At 36.8% G+C, this 12,441-nt stretch overlaps 1 non-coding gene across 1 annotated transcript; it reads left to right on the forward strand.

The window, feature by feature from the left end:
- The first annotated feature begins 11,936 nt into the window (after positions 1-11,936).
- Positions 11,937-12,043, forward strand: LOC132275547 (small nucleolar RNA R71). The gene has a single exon (XR_009470675.1). It is a non-coding gene; the product is annotated as a small nucleolar RNA R71 (small nucleolar RNA).
- The last annotated feature ends 398 nt before the right edge of the window (positions 12,044-12,441 follow it).

Genomic DNA, 12,441 nt, shown 5'->3' on the forward strand with positions numbered 1-12,441 from the left:
AGAGCATTCCTTTAAGCACTATGTTTTGATAATCTCTAGATCTATAGCATTAATACATATAGACATGCATCAAAAACACAAGAAATAGAGACAAATACATGAACATCTATTATAGCATATATAGACATATGGATAGAATGAAATGATCAATTGGAAGCATTAAACCATATAAATCATTGAATAAACAAGATCTATATATATAAAAGTGTCAAACATGTATTACAACACTAATCCCTCAATAATACACAAAATCAAGATGTAGAAAGCATGTTTGGGGCAAACTCTAGCCCCAAGAGGATGTCTAGCCACTGATGGTAGTGCTTCTCCAACCCTCAAGGGCTAACTCCATGGTAGAGATTTGCTCCTTGGATGATGAAAAGTCTCCAATGGTGTCTCTAGGCTCCTCCTCCTCTAAGCTTGCTCTCACAGAGTTCTTACAAGGTATGAGATGATATGATGTGGTATGAGGTCCTCCCATGTAAAAAACAGTCCTTATCCTTATATAGGTAGGTCAAATGACACCCAAAATGAGTTGGGGTCATGCACAAAATATTGCCCAATGATTGGATAAAGGGCAACTTTCAATGAGCTGGAAACCCCTAGGATACCCCTAGTGGACGAGTGAAGTCTCGTGAGGGTTTCTAGAAATGATACCCACAAACATTAAGCTCATTCTTTCAAAAGAGACACCAATATTGTAAACAAGCATTAGGAGAAAACTACCTCAAGTATGTAATTTTTCAACCATTTCCAAGCAATCTCCCAAAATCTCAACATCAAGCAAGCAAGTATGGTCCTTCACACATCAAGAAAATGATCATGCAAATCAAAACAACTCTAGAATCCTTTTTGAGCAGACCGGCATCAAATGTTCTGCTATCTTAGCCAACTAAAGAATTAATCACATCCTTACCCTCAAACTAGCACACAAATCTAGTACCGATCATCAAGACAAAAAGTGGACCTTTTATTAAAGCTTCATTCATCTAGGTGCGCTTATTCTTTTCACTCGATATTTATTTTATTTTATTCTTATCTATTATTATTATTATTTTAGGATCAAAGATGGAAGCATGGTGCAATGTGTTGATTTATTGAGCTTTCTAGCGATTCATAAGGTCGAGCGTTAGGTCAATGACTCCCAAACCAGATGGCGTTAGGGCATTAGGCATTCAAACACCCCTACGGACTTACAAGCTCAAATCAACTAGGCTACAAATCAAGACAACCTCCATCTAATCATTTCCCACTTCTCACCTTTTGGGAGAAGTCCTCACTTTTTATTGCTTTTTTATTTTTTATTTTTTATTATTAACCTAGAGTTTGGGCCCTCCACCTTTCAGCGTGAGAAGGTCAGTGCTTGATGAGGCTAGAATCTCGGCTACCTAGTAAAAAGGGGTTGTTATCCACCTTTATCAAGAATGAAAGCTTTCAATGCACTACTAGCCCACAAATGAATGCTAGTGTGCGCCTGTGCTAGTGTAGAATCCTATAATGAATCTCAAAACAATAACAAAATCAAGATGATGTGGACCACAAATGCAAGTAAAATATCAATCTTTCAAAAAATTTACTCCTAAATGGCATCCATAAGGCATACAAGGAGTATTGTACTCTCAAGTCAAGCAATTTTTAAATTTTAAGCAATATAGTCCTCAAAAGATCAAAATCATAGCTAGATATGGACCAATCATAGAAAATCTCTCAAGTACACAAGTCATGCGCAAAATTTTGAAGTTAAAAGCAAACACTGTAACATACACCATTACCCCCAAACTTAAACGACACAATGTCCTTAATGTGCAAAGAGAACAAAAGGAAAGAGTATACCGGTGCAATTAAGGCAAAGAATAATTGGGACTGAAGTATCCGAAGTAGGTGGCATTGGTGCGACCAAGCGTGTGCACAAAATAATGCACAACACTTTAGGTTTAGAAATAATGTCAAGTGGGCACCATATTTTAAAATTTATAAAACCACTAAACACTTATACCATGGAGTATGAAGTGAGCAGGGATCGTCCCAAGAGATCTAAACAATTATAGGTTTTTCAGAATTCAATTCTACTTTAGTGCTTATGTGATTGCTAAAAAGGTTTGGTTTTGTGATTAGACTAATTTTAAACTTAATGATGCAAATAAAGAGTATAGTATAAAAGATTGGAAAGAGACTTAGGGTATATGATTCACCACTAAGCACATTCCCAAACTCATTAACTTTTAACTAATTGGGGAATAAAAATGTGTAATCTAGAATGTGGCTAATAATTGCAATAAAAAGTATAAACCATCAATTTCAAGCATGAATCAACTACCTAATGACAATTAAACTAAGTGTAGTGTAATTCACCAATTCAAAGCATGATTCATCAATTTAAGTTACAATTTCAACACACATTAATCTAGAGGGTAATGCAATTGTGACAATAAGTATGGATTTCAAGCATTAGTATGGATTGTCTACTTACCTAGGAATTAAATTGCAATTAAATCAATTAACTTTAAATTAAACTAACTAAGCCTGAAATTAAACTATTTGGACAAGACATTAACCTAATTTTGTAGTACAACCCATCTAATAAAAGTAATTTCCATCAAATCAGAACACAATTACATCTAATTAATACAATGTATAGCCATCACAAGATTCAAGTCACAAAGAAATCAAGTGTAGAAATTGATTATCATTCAAAAACATAAAAGACAATATGAAATTGACATAGACAATCAAATGAAAGAATTAATATATATATATATATATATATATCAAGGCTATAACATAAATTACACAAATTAATCCCCAAAAGTCAAGAGTTAAGAATTATGTTACATGCTTAGGATTTATCCAACCCTAAGTCGAAGAATCAGCCACTCATGGTTGACAGATGCAAGATGTCAACAAGCCCTATCCTTTGATTCATCTAGCTCCTCTTCTTCTTCTCTGAGCTTTTCTCAAGAACCCTAGCTTTTTCCTCTTCGTGTTTTCCAGAGAGAATAAAATATACGGTACAGAATACTAAAAAAACCTCATCCCCATAAAATAATATTCACCTAAATAAAATAAATACTAACCCTAATCTAATGGCTCACTGGGCCTTAAGTAACAACCCTATTGAAGCCCAATAGTTCACAAAATAAGCCCAAACAATAAAAAAAAATCTATAATGTTGCCAAGCCCTGGGGGATCGATCCCCCAAGAGTTGGAAATTTCTTTTAAGCCTTATTTAGCTCCATTTTGGCTCCAGGCGAATTGGTTTGCTTCTTCATCTTTGGGAACATCATCAAAGGCCCGAGATTGACCGCTTTCGAAGAATAAACACACTATACGAGCAATGGGCTACGACCTCTTTTTGTCATTTTCTGAACTTTGTCTGAATATATTTACTTGACTCCAAAAAGGCTTTAATGGATCATTCTTAGCTCATTTTAACTTTATTGCCCTAAAATACACATAAACATAAATTAGGACTAAAACATGAAATTAAGATAGATGTAAAGACTGAAATACCCTAGCTTAGGTGCTGAAATGTGCAACATTTAAGCACTTATCACACCCCCAAACTTAAATATTGCTAGTCCCTAGTAATGAACTAAAGCATGGAAGTGAAACAAACATATATACAACTATGAACTAATAAAGCAAATAAAGATAACACCACTTTCGTAGGGATCACGGTTGCATTTAGCATATGCAACAAGCCTTTTAAACCCCTAGGTTACCCCTAGTGGACGAGTGAAGTCTCGTGAGGGTTTCCAGAAATGGTACCCACAAACATCAAAAGCTCTTTCGTACTTGAGAAGTAACGACACATATTAAACAAGTGTTGAAAGTAGACTACCTCAAGTATGCAAATTTCTGCCATTTCTAATCTATTATCAACATTTCAATTTCATGTAAGCAAAAATGGTCCTCCACACATTAATCAATTAATCATGCAAATTGAATCAACTCTATCATCCTTTTTGAGTGAACCGGCATCAAAATGTGTTGCTATCTTAGCAAATCAAAGTAATGGCATAGCCTTACCCTCAAACTAGCATACAGATATAGTACCAGACATCAAGACATTGAATGAACCTTGTTATTCAATCAAACATTCTTTTTTTTGGTTTTTTTTTTTTTTATTTTTATTTTTTATGTATGACCATGTGCAATGTCCAAGTTCCTTAAGCTCTCTAATCACCCCATGTAACAAGCGTTGAGCCAACGACTCCCAAACCAGATGGTTTTAGGGTGTTAAGTGTAAAGACACTCCTAAGGGCGTAATGACTCGGAATGGCTAGGCTACGAACTCAAACTAATCATACATCTTACATTCTTTCCTTGTCTTCCTTTTAAATCAGTTGACATGCTGAAAGAATGCAGCTTTTTTTTTTTTTTTTTTTTTTTATTCCTCACCTTTGGTGAGTGCTTTTATTTCTTTTCTTTACAAGGTCATTTTATCAAGAATGAAAGCTTTCAAAGCATACTAGCTCAATTGGGATAAGCCAAGACAATAATCAACTAAGCATGTACCCCACAAATTGAAGCAAAGTGGTCCCCCAGGGTGGGGGATCGATCCCCCAGGACTTGGAAAAACTAGGGTTTGAAGAATATTTTTACAGAGGCTTTGTCTACAATTGAAGGAAGAAGAAGAAGGAGCCAAAAGATGGAGATGGAGCTTGTTGACACCATGATCATCTTCTCCATGAGCTAGTTCTTCACTTAGGGCTTGGATGAGCCCTATGTTCATGTAACCCTAACCTTTGTATTTCTTTTCTTGGGGAATTATTATGTTGTAATTAAATTATATGGCCTTGTGATTTCTTTACATATACATGCTTGATTTGATAAATTAGGGTTTTTATTGATGAATTCTTCCATTGAAATCTCTAATTGATTGTATGTCTATGTATGATTAATTAGGGATTTTATTCTTCATTAGATAATTAGAACTTAATTCTTTCATTAATTCCATATGTAATTTGCATGTCTATGTGTGATTGCTTTAGGATTATATTCTACATTAAATACTTCTTGTAGTTGTGTTTAGTGATGGCCATAACATGATAGTTATTTGATACAATTGTCAATTAATTTGATGGATAAAGACTTAATCTTGATGGGTTGTTCTACAAATTAGCTTTCTTGTTATTAGTTAATTATAGTTAAGTAGGCAATTTGTGCTTGATTATGTTAATCCATGCTTCTAATTACAATTAGTATTATTTTCTTGATTGATGTGTGCTCTTATTTGATACATTTGTGAATGTGTATGGTAGGTTATGACGTAGTCTTGAATGGGTTCTACACTTTAGTTTAATTATCATTAAGTAGACAACTCATTCTTGATGTTGATAATCTATGCTTACAATTGTGATTTGTGATGATAATGCGGCTACATCTATAATTACACTAATGAATTCCCCATTAATTGAAAGCATGTGGTTAATTGCATGAGCTTAGTGGTGAATCCTAACCCTAAGACTTTCTTCCTATCTCTTTAATTCTTAGTTTAATTTACTTGCATTGTCATTTCTATTTCCATGCTTTCAATTGAATTCTAGTTTAATCACTCCACCAAAATCTTTTTCTCTCACACTCTTTCTCTCTCTTTTCTCTCTTTTACAATCTAATTAACTTTAAAACCAAGTTTAATCCCAACACGTGTTCAATCCCTTGGGTTCGATCCCTTCTTACTTCATACTACATAGTATAAGTGTTTAGCGGTTTATAAATGTAAACTATGATGCCCGCTTGATACCATTTCCAAAACCAAAGTGTTGTGCATTATTTTGTGCACACGGTCCAGGTCGCATCATAATTTTGGCGCCGTTGCTGGGAAAAACGGCGATGCAGAAACTCGCCGGAAAGATAAAGCCCAGCCGAAATCGTTCTATTGCTGTTTTTTTTTTATTTTTTATTTTGACCCACAAACTCGCCGGCGATAAGCCCAGCCGAAATCACCGGCGAGACCAAGCCAAAATCGCTAGAAACAGCGACCAAGAAAACGGCAAACAGCGACCCACAATAATCGCCGGAGAAGAACCGCGAACCAGCCGCGATCTACGGAGAGAATCCAGCCTTGATCGCCGGCGAAACCAGCCTAAATCGCTGGAAAAACTCAGCCTCGACGCCGGAGAAGAACTACGAACAGCCGCAAGAAGAGAAGAGCGAACCGTGAGGGTTGGACGATGAAATTGGGTTTTGAGATTTTTGGGGGAAAAAGCAGAATTTCAAGCAACAGAAGAGAGGAATGTATTCGTGGTTTCAAGGGCTAAGGTGTGATCGATCTGCTTTGATGGGGGATCGACAATTTTAGGCAAAAAATGTCCCCTTCACTGTTTAATGAGAAGGGAGAAATACAAGTAAAATGGGATCGATCCCTTTAGACGGGGGATCAATCCACTTGGCCTAAATTTTTGTTGCTCTCTGCCAAGAAAATGGGATCGATCTCCCACCCAGTTTGGGGATCGATCTTTCTTTTTTTTTTTTTTAAAAAAAATAAATAAATAAAAAATAAAACAAAACAAAACTAAAAAGAATATATACACTAAAATAAAAAATAGATAAAAAATAAAAATAAAAATAATAATAAATAAAATTGAAATAAAATCACTTATCAACCTATACTAATTAATACTTTTTAAAAAAAAATTTTTTTTATATTTTTGAATAAATCAAAACTAACATGAAATATATATAAAAATAATAAAAATAATAATAATAAAATAGAAATAAAATCAAACACCTACCAACATTACTCATTTACAATTTTTTTTTTTAACTTTTTTTTAAATTTAAAAATGCATAAATGTACAAAAGGAAAAATAAAAATAAAATAATAATAAAATGGAAATTAAAATGCAACGAAGGAAAAACTCGATACAACTAGTGTTTAACGTCGCTAGAAAGACGTGAGATGTTCTCAATCTTCAAAGTAAATGGGATCTACCAAGAGGGCAGATTCCACATTTCTTTGAAAAGTTTGTCCATCAATGTATGGTTTAAGCCTTTGACCATTAACTTTGAAGGTCCCTTTATCTTTTAGATTTTTAAGTTCAACCGCCCCATGAGGTGAGACGGAGATAATTTGATAAGGGCCTTCCCATTTGGTTCGAAGCTTTCTATGGAAAAATTTGAGCCTAGAGTTGAATAACCAAGCCTTTTGACCGGCTTCTAAGGACTTTTTCACAATATGTTTATCATGAAATGCTTTTGTCCTTGCCTTGTAAATTTTTGAACTATCATAGGCATCATTTCTCAATTCCTCTAGCTCATTGAGTTGGAGTAAATGGTCCTTTCCAGTCTTATCAAGATCAAAGTTGAGCCTTCTTATTGCCCAAAGTGCTTTGTGTTCTAGCTCAACCGGAAGATGACAAGGCTTCCTATAAACAAGTCTATATGGAGGCGTGCCTATTGGAGTCTTGTAAGCTGTCCAGTAAGCCCACAAAGCATCGTTCGATTTTCTTGACCAATCTTTTCGGGTCGGATTGATAGTTTTCTCAAGAATATGCTTGATTTTCCTATTTGACACCATGACTTGCCCACTTGTTTGGGGATAGTAGGGAGTGGCCACTTTATGTGTGATGGAGTATTTCAAGAAAAGTTACTTCAAGAATTGATTACAGAAATGTTTTCCTCCATCACTTATCATAGCCCTTGGCATACCAAAACGAGCAAAGATATTTGATTTAACGAATGCAATTACCACAGAGTGGTCATTCGTTGTGGTAGCACAAGCCTCAACCCATTTTGAAACATAATCAACGGCAACGAGGATGTATTGAAAGCCATAAGACATTGGGAATGGTCCCATAAAGTCTATGCCCCATACATGGAAGATTTCAACAACGAAGACTGAAGTTAAGGGCATCATGTCTTTCTTTGACATTGATCCCAACTTTTGGCACCGAACACACACCTTGCAAAAGTTATAGGCATCTTGGTGGATAGTGGGCCAGAAAAGCCCACTTTGAAGAACCTTCAAAGCGGTCTTTTTTCCACTGAAATGCCCACCACAAGCAAGTGTGTGACAAAACACAAGGACGCTCGGAACTTCACTTTCTGGCACACATCTTCTTATGATTTGATCCGGGCAATAACGAAACAGAATGGGATCTTCCCAATAGTATTTCCGGATGGTAGCAAAGAATCGGTCCTTTTCTTGTTTTGACCAAGTAATGGGAAGTTTGCCGGTTACAAGATAATTAACAATGTCGGCGAACCAAGGCAACATCCCATTTGAGATTTGAAAGAGTTGTTCATCCAGAAATGATTCAAGAATTTCAAGATTTGGAGAAGATTCAACCATTAATCTAGACAGATGATCGGCAACAACATTGTCGGAGCCCTTTTTATCCTTGATTTTAAAGTTAAATTCTTGAAGAAGTAGGATCCATCTTATCAAGCGAGGTTTGGTTTCCTTTTTCATTAAAAAATGCCTAAGAGCGGCATGATTACAAAGCACAATTACCTTGGATCCTAAGAGATATGACCGAAATTTATTAAGGGCATATACTACGGCAAGTAACTCTTTCTCGGTGGTAGAATAGTTCAATTGGGCACCTGGGAAAGTCTTACTCGTATAGTATATAGCATATGGTAGTTTACCTACCCTTTGCCCCAAAACAGCACCCATTGCGAAGTCAGAAGCATCACACATAATCTCAAATGGTAATGACCAATTTGGAGGTTGCATTATGGGAGCGGATGATAGAAGAGTGCAAAGTTGATGAAAAGCATTTAGGCATGCTTCATCAAAGACAAATGGAGTCTTCTTGGCAAGAAGGTTTCACAAGGGTCTAGCAATTTTGCTAAAGTCTTTGATGAACCGGCGATAAAAACTAGCATGTCCTAGAAAGGAGCGGATTTCCCTCACCGTAGTAGGTGGAGACAATTCAGAAATTAGCTCAACTTTCGCTCTATCTACTTCTATTCCACTTTTAGAGATGACATGTCCAAGCATGATTCCTTCTTGAACCATGAAATGGCTCTTTTCCCAACTTAACACAAGATTAGTCTCACGACATCTTTGAAGCACTTTTTTGAGATTTTGGAGACACGAATCAAATGAGGACCCAAAAATCGAGAAGTCATCCATGAAGACTTCTAAATACTTCTCCACCATGTCCGAAAAAATTGACATCATACACCTTTGGAAAGTGGTAGGAGCATTGCACAATCCAAAAGGCATCCGTCGATAAGCAAATGTACCGAAAGGACATGTGAATGTGGTCTTTTCTTGATCTAATGGATCTAGGGCCACTTGATTGTACCCCGAATAACCATCTAGGAAGCAATAGTATTGTTGCCCAGCCAATCTTTCCAAGATTTGGTCAATGAAAGGGAATGGAAAATGGTCCTTCCTAGTGGCAGAATTCAGTTTTTGGTAATCTATGCAAACACGCCATGAAGTGGCGGTGCATTTCGAAATAAGATCACCCTAGCATTTTCAACAACTGTGATTCCCGACTTTTTAGGAACCACTTGAGTTGGACTAACCCAATTGGAATCAGAGATAGGATAAATGATTCCTACATCTAGAAGTTTCACAACCTCCTTCATGACAACTTCCTTCATATTTGGGTTCAATCTCCTTTGAGCATCCCTAAACGGCCTTTCATCCTCTTCCATGTGTATGCGATGCATACAAATAGAAGGGTCAACACCTTTTAAGTCAGCCACACTCCATCCAATGGCTTCTTTGTTAGTTTTAAGCACTTCCAAAAGATCATTCTCTTGGTTATTTTCAAGATTGGAAGCAATGATGACCGGAAGAGTCTCTTTTGGGCCTAAGAAGGTGTATTTCAGATTTGATGGAAAGGGCTTAAGCTCAAGAATAGGAGGAGAGATGAGAGATGGAATTGGTGGAGTACTAGAGAGTGAAGGAAGAGGTTCTTTCTTGCTTTTCCAAGGTGGGTAATCCAAAGTGGCCACAGAGTCCATCAAAGTATTCACCTCACTTATGGATCCTTCTGTGTCAAAACCACAACTTTCAAACATTTCACAAAGGCACGCCTCAAGAGGGTCCTTAGAGAGAATAGAGGGAAGAGTCTCCTCTATGGTTTCATCTAAGACATCTACTAGGAAACACTCGTCTTCATCTGTGGGATGTTGACTTGCATTGAAAACATTAAGTTTAACCATTATGTTGCCAAAAGAGATGTCTATAATGCTGGATCTATAATTAATGGTGGTATGGCATGGTAAGGAATGGCCTTCCTAGGATGACTGGAATGTGATTGGTGAGATTAGGGACTGGCTTAGTATCTAGTACCACAAAATCAACCGGGAAATAAAATTTATCAACCTTAATTAGAATATCCTCAACAATTCCCCTTGGTTTCTTAATTGATCTATCGGCTAGTTGGATTACTACCGATGTTGGCTTCAAGTCCCCTAACCCTAACTGCAAGTAAATAGAGTATGGAATGAGATTGATACTTGCACCTAAATCATGGAGAGCTCTACGAACCTCTTGGTTTCCAATAACACAAGAAATGGTCGGAGCACCTGGATCCTTGAACTTATGAGGAGTGTTAGACAGAATGATGGAACTCACTTGTTCTGTTAAAAGCACTTTCTTAAGGTCCCTTCCCTTACTCTTCCTCTTTTGTGTGCACAAGTCCTTCAAGAACTTTGCATATGGTGGAATTTGCCTAATTGCATCTAGAAGAGGAAGATTAATTTTTACTTGTTTAAACATTTCCATCATATCATGAATTTTCCCTTCTTGTCTCCCAAATGATGAAGTCTCTTTCAAAGCTTGAGGAAATAGAGCTTTTGGCTCATAAGGCTTCTCTAATTGGGGAGATTGTGATGAAGATGACGGAATGTCCATTTTGGAACCACTAGCATCCAAAGAAATAGGAATAGGATTTGGAATGGGACGGATGCTACCACTTGGTTGCTTCGGTTCATTATCCTCCTTAGGTACCTCTACCTTATTATCCACTTTCCTACCACTCCTCAAGGTAGTAATTGCTTGAACTTGCTCATTTCCAAAAAATTCTGATGAAGGACTTGCTTGCGCCATAAATTGCCCCTTAGGATTGGTCTCAGTTTGACTAGGCAACTTACCTTTCTCTCTCACATTTAAAGAATTAGCTAATTGCCCAATTTAAGCTTCAAGCTTTGCAATTAATTGAGAGTGAGAATGAAACAATTGATTATCTTTTCGAAGATCACCTAAGGCTTGCAAGACCATGTCCTCAAAAGCGGAACTTTTAGGAGGCGCTTGATTTGGATTAGAGTAAGATTGAGAATTTGATGCTTGAGGTTGAGAATAGGATTGAGAATTTGATGCTTAAGGTTGAGAGTATTGATTCACATTCTGAGGATAGAATGAAGGACGGTAACCTTGAGAATTCTGATTTTGATTTTGGAGATGTGGGGGAACATACTTTGCTTGGTAACCTTGATTTTGGGGAGGGTTTGCACCGTCTCCTTGATTTCTCCATGAAAAGTTAGGATGATTTTTCCACCCCGGATTGTAAGTATTGGAATAAGGGTTGTTCCCTTGACGAATGAAAGCTGCATTTACCTGTTCTTGAGACTCACTTGGTATGACTTGTCCAAGAGGGCAATTTGAAGTATGGTGAGTGTAACTAGAACAAGTCATGCACATTTCATTAGAAGGATGAGAATAAGATTGAATTGCCGGACCTTGATTCAAAAGGAATTTATCAAATCTTTGAGTAAGATTTTTGACCTCGGCGGCAATTTCCATGGAAGAGTCTATTTGATTTAGAGCTTTCTTGCCTCCCATATTTGCTAAGTGACCACCCCTAGAAGATGAAGATCTATGCATTGAGTTTTCACTCATTTTTTCGAAAAGAAGCTAAATTTTATCTTCATTTCTTTCTATGTAGCTTCTGCCATAAGAAGCATCAACAATGCCCTTATTAGCATCGGATAAACTTGAAAAGAAACATTGAACTAATTGCCACTTAGGAATGTCATGATGTGGACACTTCCGTAGCAAGTCATTCAAACGTTCCCATGCTTCATGAAGGGGTTCTCCTTCTTGTTGTTTAAATTCACGAATGGAAGTTCTCATGGTATCGGTTCGACTTGCGGGGTAATACTTTTTTAGGAACTCTTGTTGCAATTGTGCCCAAGAGGTGATTGTATTTGGTCGCAAGTTGTTAAACCAATATTTAGCTTTATCCCGAAGAGTGAAAGGAAAAAGCTTCATTTTTAGGACTTCTTCCGGAACATCCGTGATTTTCACGGTGGAACAAACTTCCAAGAACTCATCTAAATGTTTATAAGGCTCTTCATTGCTCAACCCATAGAAAAGGGGGCACATGTTAATGGTGGAAGCCTTAATCTCATAATGATGAGCACGGAAATTTGGCAATTGAATGCAAGTGGGTGCATTATATTGATTTGGAGTGTAGTGATCCCGAAGAGATAATTGAGGATTTAGGGGATACACTACATGATCTTGAGGATGGA

Source organism: Cornus florida, unplaced genomic scaffold, assembly GCF_030987335.1.
Source record: "Cornus florida cultivar Cherokee Brave unplaced genomic scaffold, ASM3098733v1 CherokeeBrave_3.0.0_Hap2_Chr09, whole genome shotgun sequence".
Classification (NCBI taxonomy): Eukaryota; Viridiplantae; Streptophyta; class Magnoliopsida; order Cornales; family Cornaceae; genus Cornus; species Cornus florida.